The sequence below is a fragment of the Balaenoptera physalus genome (genome assembly GCF_965194825.1).
Source record: "Balaenoptera physalus genome assembly, chromosome: 1".
Taxonomy (NCBI): Eukaryota; Metazoa; Chordata; class Mammalia; order Artiodactyla; family Balaenopteridae; genus Balaenoptera; species Balaenoptera physalus.
The window spans coordinates 23,091,914-23,105,302 of record NC_138882.1 but is presented as its reverse complement, the minus strand read 5'-3'; the positions used below and the strand labels follow the sequence as shown (position 1 = coordinate 23,105,302).

At 39.6% G+C, this 13,389-nt stretch overlaps 1 long non-coding RNA gene across 2 annotated transcripts in view; it reads left to right on the top strand.

Moving 5' to 3' along the window:
* The window catches only part of LOC309644631, a 39,111-nt gene that overhangs the window by 6,039 nt on the left and 19,683 nt on the right, over positions 1-13,389 (top strand). The gene's annotated exons all lie outside the window — the stretch shown is intronic.

The following is a 13,389-nucleotide window of genomic DNA, read 5'->3' as shown; positions in this document are numbered from 1 at the left end:
CTATTTAGGTCTTCTGCCTATTGTTTGATTGGGTTGTTTGCTTTTTTTGATATTGAGTTGTATGAGCTGTATGTATATTTTGGAAACTAACCCCTTGTTGGTCGTATCATTTGCAAATATTTTCTCCCATTCCATAGGTTGTCTTTTTGTTTTATTGATGGTTTCCTTTGCTGTACAAAAGCTTTTAAGTTTGATTAGGTCCCATTTGTTTATTTTTGCTTTTTTTTTCATTTGCCTTGGGAGACGATCTAAGAAAATATTGCTATGATCAATGTCAGAGAATGTTTTGCCTATTTCTCTTCTGGGAGTTTTATGGTCTTATATTTAGGTCTTGTCTTATATTTAGATCTTTAAACTATTTTGAGTTTATTTTTGTATATGGTGTGAGGGAGTGTTCTAATTTTAGCAATTCATTTTTTAAGACTACAGCTGACCCTTGAACAACATGGGCTTGAATTGCGCTGGTCCACTTATGCATGGATTTTTTTCAATAAATACGTACTCCAGGACTACACAATCCACAACTGGCTGAATCCGAGGATGAGGAACCAGGGATACAGAGGGCCAACTATAACGTTATACACGAGTTTTCAATTGCACAGAACGTCAGCACCTCTAACCTCCATGTTGTTCAAGGGTCAACTGTATTTTGACAATGACACAGCTGAGATCTAATAATGGTATTAAGAGGTATTAGCCTGTGGGTAGATTTGCCAACTTTAATTTGTAGAAGAGTAATTACAGAAGACATTCTTTATTCACTTCAAATGAACTTTAGTCATAATAATAACTTTAGGTCATCCGTTCTTTGACAGTAAATAACAAAGACAACTCTTCCAGTCAGTAGTTAATTGCCAATAAATATCATTTCTTACTTATTTTATAATCTGTTACTTAATTGGTAAACTAGCACATATAAATTGACAGTTACAGCAGTTCACACATTCGTCTATAACTAAAGCTGACTTCGAATGCTGGGGGCAAAACTACACCCTGCCTGTTCCATTCTTTGCTCTGCTGGCCTCACTCAGTGCGTCTGGACCTGCTCAGTTTGGGAGCGTCATGTTCTCCTGTTTACTGTTGGTATCTTTAGTCCCACAGTGCTCTCCAGTCTGAGTCTAAACATCAGACCCATCTTCCCAGACTCCAAGTGTCTTCCAGCCATAGCCTTCACAAGGCTTTTGGACCTCACTTCTTTGGAGGGATGATATCTCAGCTGATTTCATCATCCCTAAGGAGCTGGTTGTACAAGATTCTGTGTGTTTGTCCTCAGGCCCATTGGATTTAGACATTTCCCGTAATGACTGCTCATCTCCTGCTTCAGCATCCTGCCAAAAACAGGGCCTCCCTATGAGACTTCAGTCTTTCTGATTATACCAAGAAAGCTCTGCAATCATGCCTTTTTCCTGTCTTCTCTCAACTTACCTGGAATGCAAGAATGGTAGACAAGCTGATTAAAGGAGGAAACTATATGATTATCTCAAAAGAAGCAGAAAAAATTTGATACAATTCATTTTTATTGGCAATATCTATATAGAAAAACCAATCTAATTGAGTTATTCAAATAAAATAAGAGAATTTAGCAAGGTTGGTAGATGGAAAATCAATGTACAAAGATCTTTTATGTTTTTTGAAGTATAATGGACATGTAACATTATATTAGTTTCAGGTGTACAACATAATGATTCAATATTTGTATACATTGCAAAGTGATCACCACAGTAGGTCTAGTTAGCATACGTCCCCATATATAATTACAGAATTTTTTTTCTTGTGATGAGAACTTTGCTCTCTTAGCAACTTTCAAATATGCATTACAGTATTATTGGCTATTATCGCCATGCTGTACATTACATTCCCATGACTTATTTCTTTTATAACTGGAAGCTTATACCTTTTGATTCCCTTCATATCTTTTGTGTTTTTATACACCAGTAACAACCAGTTAAGTAATGCAATCAAATAGAAAGATACATTTATTAATTATTATTTTTAAAAATAAATTTATTTTTATTTATTTATTTTTGGCTACGTTGGGTCTTCGTTGCTACGCGCGGGCTTTCTCTAGTTGCGGCGAGTGGGGGCTACTCCTCCTTGCGGTGCGCAGGCTTCTCATTGTGGTGGCTTCTCTTGTTGCAGAGCACGGGCTCTAGGCACGCGGGCTTCAGTAGTTGCAGCACGTGGGCTCAGTAGTTGTGGCTCGCGGGCTCTAGAGCACAGGCTCAGTAGCTGTGGCGCACAGGCTTAGTTGCTCCGCGGCATGTGGGATCTTCCCGGACCAGGGCTCGAACCTGTGTCCCCTGCATTGGCAGGCAGATTCTTAACCACTGCGCCACCAGGGAAGCCCAAAAGATACATTTATGATAACATAAAAAAAGTACCTAGAAACAAATCTAACAAAAGATGTGTAATATCTTCAAAAGAAAATAATAACACTTTACTGAAAGACATAAAAGACTTAAATAAATTGTGAAATAGACCATGTCTATGGATTGAAAGACTAAATACCACAAAGGTGTCAATTCTCCCCACTCCTACAATTGATCTACAAATTCAATGTATTTTAATAAAAATTCAAATGGGTTTTGGTGGAACTTGATAAGCTGATTTTAAATTTATATTGAAGAGTAAAAGGGTCAAGAATAGCCAAGGCATATCAATAAAAGAACAAGGTAAGGGGACTTAGTTCACCAGATAAAAAAATTCTTTTAAAGCTTTAAAATATAATTTAAGATAGCATATTAATAATACAGTGTAGTGTAATATAGATAGCATAGTATTAATTCAGGGATAAATAATATAATAATGGGACAGAATAGAGGGTGCAGAAATAAATCCTATCAGTATATAGAAATATAAGATCAGTGAGGAAAAGGGAAGATTTTCAATAAAAATGGTGCCGGGATAATTGGTTATCAATATGAGAAAACATGAGATTGAACCCACCTCATATTTTACACTAAAATTAGTTCAACCTATCTTATAGACTTAAATGTGGAAGGTTAAGCTAAGAAGATTTTGAATTAGGAAGAAAATATTATTTAGGGAAGTTTAGAAAAGTGATTTCTTAAAAGAAGACACAAAAGGCACAAACCATCAAGAAAACATATTTTGAAAGTAGACTACTTCATTAACTGTAGAAACTGTTCATCAAAAGTCATCATAAAGAGTGAAAAGACAGGATTTCCCTGGTGATGCAGTGGTTAAGAATCAGCCTGTCAATGCAGGGGACACGGGTTCAATCCCTGGTCCAGGAAGATCCCATATGTTGCGGAGCAACTAAGCCTGTGCGCCACAACTACTGAGCCTGCACTCTAGAGTCCGTGAGCCACAACTACTGAGCCCGCATGCCACAACTACTGAAGCTGTGTGCACTAGAGCCCGTGCTCCACAACAAGAGAAGCCACCACAATGAGAAGCCCGTGCGTAGCAACGAAAGACCCAACACAGACAAAAAAAAAAAAAGAGTGAAAAGACAAACCATAAACAGAGAGAAGAGTTTGTATGTATAAATGTATAAATGCATACATTTATTGATTGTATGTTTTTCCAACACATACAATCAATAAATGACTGGTATTCAAAATATATAAAGAACTCTTAAGAATTAAAAAGAAAAGGAGGGCAGACTATAGAAAAAAAAGAAAAAAATAAATAATTTAACAGAAAAGGAAGCATTAATGGTGTATCAGTCAGAGTCTAACCTGAAAAACAGGCACCGCGTCAAGTACTTACAGCAGAGGGAATTTAATGCAAGGCACTGGTTATACAGGTGACAGAGGAGTTGAGAGGCAGATGGGATAGTGAGGACAATGTGGGAAACCACTCTCATCCCCTCAGCTGGGCCGACAAATGTAGGAGAAAATGTTCTAGGACCCCAGAAGGCAACATTATCCAATGAAAGCTGAAACCGCCGTGGGCATGTCTGGGAAAAGCTCAAGTCACAACCACAGCAGGCAAAGCCCAGGGTAAAGAAGGGAGGGGAGAAATCCCTGGCTTCACTCTCCTGCCTTCAAGTGTCCTCCACAGTGGGAGGGGACACTATTAGCCAAATTTGGCTGGAATCCAGCTGACATGGGAGCCCACAGGGGTGAGCCCCTCTGCAGTGCACTGCAGGAAAACATGAGGAATGGGTCTGAGGGCAAACAGGCATAAACTAGCACAAATGACCCAGGATGAGGTGAAAAATGTTCAACCTTATTACATATCAAGGACAGGCAGTTAAAATCCACAATAAGATACTATTTTAGAAGCTCTCCTTTCCAGCAAGACAACTATAACTGGTGAAAGTTTTAGAACACAACAGCTATCTAAAGTCTCTGGAAGGTACCTTAAGGGCATACAGCAAATAAAATATTTATTCAAGAAAATCTGGGGCTTCCCTGGTGGCGCAGTGGTTGAGAATCTGCCTGCCAATGCAGGGGACACGGGTGCGAGCCCTGGTCTGGGAAGATCCCACATGCCGCGGAGCAACTGGGCCCGTGAGCCACAACTACTGAGCCTGTGCGTCTGGAGCCTGTGCTCCGCAACAAGAGAGGCCACGATAGTGAGAGGCCCGCGCACCGCGATGAAGAGTGGCCCCCGCTTGCTGCAACTAGAGGAAGCCCTCGCACAGAAACGAAGACCCAAAACAGCCAAAAAATAAATAAATAAATAAATAATAATTAAAAAGGTGCTAATAATTAAAAAAAAAAAAAAAAAAAGAAAATCTACTAAATCTCAGTAAGAACAACAAATATCTATGGCACCTGAACCATGACCTGCTCTTTCTCCCCTCAACCCAAGCCCAGCATAACAGATGCTCCTCTCCAGGTAGCTGTGGCCAAGAAGATAAGGCTCCCTATTTCCCCAGCTCCCAGTCAAGGGCTATGGTGTCTTCCCAGGAGGGGCAGGTTGCCAGCATTTCTCATGCTTCCACCTCAACCCCCTCACCTCAGTTCCACGTTGCAGAGGCTAAATTCCAGGAGAATGTAGCCAGGAAGTCAAGGGTCCATTCATTCACTCAGCCATCTCATAGAGTGGACGCTCTACAACAGTTGTGGCAGACTGACAATACTGGGCCCTCATTTATCCTCACTTCAATTTGCTTGTATCCCTGGAAGGGGACTCAAATTTACCTGGATCAGATTGTGGAGCAACTTATGCTCAAGGACATCGCCAAAAATAATAGAGCTATCAGCCAGCAATTAGAGAAACCCAACAGCTGGGTGTAATACAAACAGAAGCAGACATCTTAACAGATCAGGGAAAGGTACAATCAAAAGTGCCCTGCTAATCACAGAGTGACTGCACATCCGCAAGACCATGCCCCCTAGTGAGCAACATCAAGGCCTTCACAATGATGGGGAAATAGAATTCACTAAAATAACCCAGCCAAGTCACTTAACAAATAAACAAGCACACAGAGACCACAGCCAACCCTGAGGGATAGGGGGAGGAGAAATAAGTATTGAGAGTTGCTACAATATATTATCTAAACAGTCCATTTTGCAGGAAACAAAACAAAACAACAACAACAAAAAAACAAGACATGCAAAGAACCAGGAAAGTGTGACCCATATATGGGGAAAAAGCAGATGACAGAAATTGCCTGTGAGAGGGCCCAGATTTCAGACTGAAGGACGCTTCACAGCTGTGACAATAAATATGCTCAAAGAACTAAAACCGTGCTTAAAGAGGAAAAGGGAGGTATGATGAAAGTGTCTCATCAAATAGAGAATATAAATGAAGAGATAGAAATTACAAAAAAGAACCAAAGGGAAATTGTGGAGTTGAAAAGCACAAGAACTAAAATGAAAAATGCACTAGAGAGGCTCAACGTTAGATTTCAACCAGCAGAAGAAAAATATGTTGAATTTATAGATAAATAGAGATGATATGATCCAAAGAACAAAGGTGGTTTTTTTTTTGTTTTTTTTTTTTTAATGAAGAAAGATGAGGAGACACAGGGAGAATGCTGTGTGAATGTGAAGATAGCCATCTACAAACTGAGGAGAGATTTCTAGAGCAAACCCTTCCCTCACAGCAAAAGAACCAGCCCTACCAACAGCTTGATTTCAAGCTGCTAGCCTTTAGAACTGTGAGACAGTAAATTTCTGTTATTTAAAACACCCAGTCGGTGAGTTTGCACTAGAAACTACTACTACAGGAACCAACCTGTCATCTGCTGCTAATCTCTCCAAAGTGAGTCTGAAAATGTTTTAGCATAAACTTTTTAAAAAAAATTTATTTATTTTATTTTTGGCTGCATCGGGTCTTCATTGCTGTGTGCGGGCTTTCTCTAGTTGCTGCGAGCAGGGGCTATTCTTCGTTGCGGTGCGTGGGCTTCTCATTGCGGTGGCTTCTCCTGTTGCGGAGCACGGGCTCTAGGCACACGGGCTTCAGTAGTTGTGGCACGCGGGCTCAGTAGCTGTGGCTCACAGGCTCTAGAGCGCAGGCTCAGTAGTTGTGGCACACGGACTTAGTTGTTCCGCGGCATGTGGGATCTTCCCGGACCAGGGCTCGAACCCATGTGCCCTGCGTTGGCAGGCGGATTCTTAACCACTGTGCCACCAGGGAAGTCCCTTAGCATAAACTTTGATTCAGCAATAAGAACGAGTTTTCAAATAAGAAAAGTGTACAACCTAAATGCAAAGGAAATCCAAAAAAGAAGGGATATATGTATATGTATAGCTGATTCACTTTGCTGTAAGTAGAAGCTAATACAACATTGTAAAGCAACTATACTCCAATAAAAATTAATTTAAAAAATAAATAAAATAAAAAATAAATTAAAATTATATTTTTTAAATGCAAAAAACAAAACAAAAACAAAAAACAAACAAAAAAAAGAAAAGTGTACAACCAGTTCAGGTTGGCCTTTGAAGTGATGTTACTATAAGGAAAAAATGTTGACCTACGATGGGTCCATGTGCACTACAGAAGATACAGAACAGAGTTGCTTGCGTCTTCTTTCACCTATGTCACTATTTGGAAAATAGGGGCAAAGTGATACTTTTCTGTAGAAAAACACTTTAGAAGAAACTACTCTTGTGGCAAAATTGCTGAAGGAGCAGACTGGTGGAAAAGGCCATCATATTTCCAAAATGTATTTCTTTCTATCAACCCTAGAGGCATTGAAGAGACACAGGCTGTAAGTTAAAGCAAAAAATCAGTGTGTCAGGAGGGAATCTTATGAGAAAGCCCTGCAAGCATGACTCTGCCTCCCACTCACATGGGCTTTCACTTGTTTCTGCTGAAAGGAGCCAGACACCTTTGCTTCCTGATAGTCTGGTACCACAGAAAAATACATAATGCATTTTCAGTGTATGCAGGAATCAATGTCAAGTCTCTCTGCTCACCTGCAGATGTGAAATCAGAGAGAGGGAATTCAAACTTGTGGAATGTGTGATAGGTTTTGTGAGAACATCTCTAGGCAGCAAGTTTAGAAGTATAATCCTAAGTATATTAAAGTTGGATACACATTTGGCTTTTCCTTTTTTCTAAGAGTTTTATCAGAGGCTCCAAAACTGTGAACAGGAGGGGGTCAGATGCGCCATGTAGGTCATGCTCAAAGATGATGAATACATTTTGCTATTATTAGCTTATCACCCCCCTGAAGTGTCTGTAAGAAGAATCAAAGAGAATAATCCTGAAAGGTAATAGAGGAGAGTTCCCTGGCAGTCCAGTTGTTAGGACTTGGCACTTTCATTGCTGGGGGCCGGGGCTCAATCCCTGGTCTGGGAACTAAGATCCCATAAGCTGCATGGCGTGGCCAAAAAAATAAAATAAAATAAAGAAAAAAAAATTAAATCATTAGGAAAAAAAAAGGAAGGTAATAGAATTTCTTTAGAGTGAGTTTGTGGTGGGCTGGGCGTCTCTTCTCTGCACGCTTTGTTAATCCTGGCCAAATGAGGAGGGTTTCATGGAACCACCCCTAGAACTTGACTTTTGTGTCTGGGGACACACGAGGCTGGTCTCTGGCTCGGGCCTGACAATGCCTAAAGGTGAGAGGTACTCGGGAGCTGTCTGTGGACAGAGGGTCTCTGCAGGTTGTGGCTTTGCCAGTAGGTGAATTAGGTGAGGTGAGCCAGATTATAACCATTTGACAAGGGCTGGATTTGCACCTTCATGGTTGCTGGCATGGCTGAGGAAAACTCTACCAGTAATGTGGGACTCCTGTCCTTTTTAAAAAATCTGCCTTATCACCACCCCTCCATCTCCCCACCCTCCTCTCCCCCAAGTTAGATGCCACAGAGTCCTGCAAGAGGGGGCAGAGGAAAAGCCAGGAAGAGAGAAGAAACAGAAGACATCCTTCTCCCTGCCCTTCTCCATTTAAACATCTAAGCCTAAATCAGGCCTGACTGGTAGAAAGAGGAAAGAAGCTTTTAGTCCCGTGAGACAATATCATGTTTATTTGGATCAGACTTCAGTTTTAAATACCCACATAAAGGGAATTAATTTGGTTAGTGATCAAGAGAAACTGAAAGGCTCTGGGCTCTGCTTGAGACTTCCTCTGAGTCAGGGCAGAACAATTCAACAGAACAGGGTAAACGACAGTTATCGAAGAAAACGTAATCTGCTCCTGTCAGCACCCGTCCACGTCCAGCTCATCCAAAAGCAGTTATGCTCTGATGACTCTTGCATCCTCCAGCAGCTACGGCTTATGCAAAAGCAAAGTCATGATTTGGAAGAGGGGCAAAGGGCAAAGGCTAGAAAGAAAAGCCCTGGACTTCAGACTTCTGATGAGAGATATGTCACATACTCCCTGTGTTGTACGTATGAGGAAGTTAGCACCTGGAGAGGGTAAGTGATGTATCTTAGATCACACAGCTTACATAGTGGCAGACACTAGGGAATGATCTGGAAGGGACTTGCACTGTGGCGAAGGCAGGGCTCAAGAGCCAGTGAACACCACAAACCGGTGACAGAACAGTTCACAGGGTGAAGTAGTTTTATCATCTGTGTGAAGCCAACCATACACATGAGTGGAGGAAATGGTGTGTAGCTTTTTAAAAAAAATTTATTTATTTATTTATTTATTTATTTTTGGCTGCTCTGGGTCTTCGTTGGTGTGCGCAGGGTTTCTCTAGTTGCGGCGAGCGGGGGCTACTCTTCGTTGTGGTGCACGGGCTTCTCATTGCGGTGGCCTCTCTTGTTGTGGAGCATGGGCTCTAGGCACGTGGGCTTCAGCAGTTGTGACACGCGGGCTCAGTAGTTGTGGCTCGCGGGCTCTAGAGCGCAGGCTCAGTAGTTGTGGCGCACGGGCTTAGTTGCTCCACGACATGTGGGATCTTCCTGGACCAGGGCTTGAACCTGTGTCCCCTGCATTGGCAGGAGGATTCTTAACCACTGCACCACCAGGGAAGCCCCTTAGCTTGACTTTTTAATGCATTATTTTTGCAATACATTATGGGTTTTTGAAATGTATTGTTTTTGTCTAATTTAATAATTCTTTGTACATTTTCCATTTAGGTCCTCCTTTATTGTTAACCTTTAACTGTCTCATTTTTATAACTTTTTTGAGAGAGAGTACTGCTCTAACAATCTGTATCAGCAAGAAGAAAGGACTCTAAGGTTCTTTCTGGCAGTGGAGGTGGTGGGGAAGCAGAACCATCTTGGTGTAGATCTATGAAATGAAGAGTATACAACAAAGCAAAAAAAAATCAACCAATTAAAAGGTCCTAAGTCAAGATCCCTTTTTGAGACAAATATCTTATGGTATTGCTTATATGTGGAATCTAAAAAGATGGTGCAAATGAACTTATTCACAAAACAGAAATAGAGTCACAGATGTAGAAAACAAACTTACGGTCATCAAGGGGGAAGGAGGTGGGGAGGGATAAATTGGGAGATTGGGATTGATATATACATATTACTGTATATAAAATAGATAACTAATAAGGACCTACTGTATAGCACAGGGCACTCTACTCAATACTCTGTAATGGCCTATATGGGAAAAGAATCAAAAAAGAGTGAATATATGTATATGTATAACTGACTCACTTTGCTGTACACCTGAAACTAACACAACATTGTAAATCAACTATACTCCAATAAAAATTATAATAGCTGAAAAAATAGCTGACAACTACCCAAATTTGATGAAAAACATTATTCTACACATCCAAGAAGCTCAATGGACTCCAAGCAGGATGAACACAAAACAAAGAGATCTATACCCAGACATATTACAGTAAAAATGCTGAAAGACAAAGAGAAAATCTTGAAAGAACAAGAGAAAAATTACTCGTCACATAAAAGAAGACCCCAAAGGATTAACAGTTGACCCCTCATCAGAAACAATGGGGGCCAGAAGGCAGTGGGATAACATATTCAAAGTGCTGGGAAAAAAACACTGTCAAACAGGAACCTTATATCCAGCAAAGCTATCTTTCAAAAGTGAAGACATAATACAGAGGTTTTCAGATAAATAAAAACTGAGAGAATTGTTGTTCTAACAGCTACTTGCTAAGAAATACTAAAAGAAGTTCTTTGGCTAAGAGCAAATGACCTCAGAATGTAACTCGAGTCCACATGAAAAAATAAATAGCACCAGTAAATGTTAAGTAATGATAAAAGACAGCAGAAATGCCTATTTCTTCTACTTTCTTCTCTTAACTAATTTTAAAAGCAGTATATATATATATGTGTGTGTGTATATATATATGTATTATTGGGCCTAGAGCATATAGAAATGTAAAATATTTGACAACAACAGCACAAAATACATGATGGGAGCAAAGCTGCCTTGGAGTAAGGAAATGATACCAGATGGTAACTCAATTCCACAGAAGCAAATGAAGAGACTTAGAAATGGTAAATAAGAAGGTTAGTATAACAAACTCTATATGTACTTTCTCTCCTCTCAGTTTCCTTACAAGACATAAAATTATATAAAGTAACAATTATAACAGTGTATTTTTGGATTTGTAACACATATAGATGTAATATGTTTAACAATAATAGCACAAAATGGAGGAAAAGGAAATAGAGCTATATAGGAGCAACATTTCTACATCTTACTAGAATTAAGTTAGAATACATTTGAAATATTCTGATTAGTTAAGATACATATTGTAAGTCCTGGTGTAACCACAAGGAACATAATGAAAACACACAGTGAAAAAAATCATTACTAGAATTAAAATTTTACATAAGAAAATATTCATTTAATGCAAAAGAAAGAGGTAAAAGAGGAATAGAGGGAAAGAGAGATGGGACATATAGGAAACAAAAAGTAAAAAAGCAAATGTAAATCAAGTATATCAATAATAACATTAAATATGAATGAATTAAACAATCCAATCAAAAGGCAGAGATTGACAGACTAGATTAAAAAAAGATCCAATTATATGGTGACTACAGGAGACACCCTTCAGATTCAGAGATACAAATAACTTGAAAATAAAAGAGTGAGAAAAGATATGTGTGCAAACAGCAGCCATAAGAAAGCTGGAGTGGTTTTACTAATATCAGACACAATAGACTTAAAAAAAAAGAGTTACTAGAGATAAAAAGGGACATTTTATAATGACAAAAGGGTCAGTCCATTAAGATATGCATCTAAGAACAGAGCCCCAAAATACATGAAGCAAAACTGATAAAATTGAAGGGACAAATAGACAACTCAATAGTAATAGCTGGAGATGTCAATACCCCACTTCCAAAAATGGTTAGAACAACTAGACAGATGTTCCACAAGGTAACAGAAGAATTGAAAAACAATTTAAACCCGCTAGACCTCAAAACTGTCCATAGAACACTCCATGAAAAAACAATAGGGGCTTCCCTGGTGGCGCAGTGGTTGGGAACCTGCCTGCCGGTGCAGGGGACACGGGGTTTGAGCCCTGGTCCGGGAAGATCCCACATGCCATGGAGCAACTAAGCCCGTGCGCCACAACTACTGAGCCTGTGGTCTAGAGCCTGCGAGCCACAACTACTGAGCCCATGTGCTGCAACAACTGAAGCCCGCATGGCCTAGAGCCCGTGCTCTGCAACAAGAGAAGTCACCGCAATGAGAAGCCTGCGCACCACAACGAAGAGTAGCCCCCGCTCACCACAATTAGAGAAAGCCCGCGTGCAGCAACAAAGACCCAATGCAACCAAATATAACTAATAAATAAATTAATTAAAACAAAAACAAAAACAAAACAAAACAAAAAAAACAATAGAATACATATTCTTCTCAAGTGCACATGAAACATCCTCTAGGATACACCACATTTTAGGCCACAGGGCAAGTCTCAAAATGCTTAAAAGAATTGCAACATGCTACATAAGTTTTCTGACCACAGTGGAATGAATTAAAAGTCAAATATAGAAATTTGGGGAATTCACATATGTTCTGGATATTAATTCTTTATCAGATATATAATTTGCAAATATTTATTCCCTTTCTGTGGGTTGACTTTTTAACTCTGTTGATAGTGTCTTTTGATCCACAGTTTTTTTCATTTTCATAAAGTCCAATTTGTTTATTTTTCTTTTGTTACCTGTGCCTTTGGTGTCATATCCGAGAAATCATTGCCAAGTCCAACATTATGAAATTTTGCTCTATGTATCTCCTAAGACTGTTATAGTTTTAGGTCTTACATTTAGGTCATGGATCCATTTTATGTGAATTTTTAAAAATTATTTATTTATTTATGTCACACTGGGTCTTAGTTGTGGCACGCGGGACATTTAGTTGCAGCATGCAGACTTCTTACTTGCAGCATGTGGATTCTGAGTTGCAGCATGCGTGTGGGATCTAATTCCCTGACCAGGGATCGAACCCAGGCCCCCTGCATTGGGAGCGTGGAGTCTTACCCACTGGACCACCGGGGAAGTCCCTTGTGTGAATTTTGTGTATGGTATTAGGTAAGGGTTCAATTTGTTCTTTTGCCTGTGGCTATCCAGCACCATTCATTGAAAAGAATGTGTTCCCCCATTGAATGACCTTGGCACCCTTGCCAAAAATTATTACATTATTATTATACATGCAAGGATTTATTTCTGGGCTCTCTATTCTATTCCATTGGTCTATATGTCTGTCTTTATCCCAGTACCACACTGTTTTGATTACTGTAGCTTTGTAGTAAGATTTGAAATCAGGAAGTGTGAGTCCTCCAGGTTTGTTCTTCTTTTTCAGTATTGTTTTTGGCTATTTGGGGTCTCTTGAAAATCCATATGACTTTTAGGAGGGTTTAACCAGGGCAATAAGCAAGCAAGTGAAAATCATCCAGTTTGGAGAGGAAAAGGTAAAACAATCTCATTCACAGATGACATGATCTTGTATATAGAAAATCCTAAAGAATCCACTTAAACAAAAAATTAGCTCAATATACAAAAATCAATTATGTTTCTACCCTAGCAAGGAACAGTCTGAAAATTAAATTAAGTAACGATTCCATGTACAACAACATC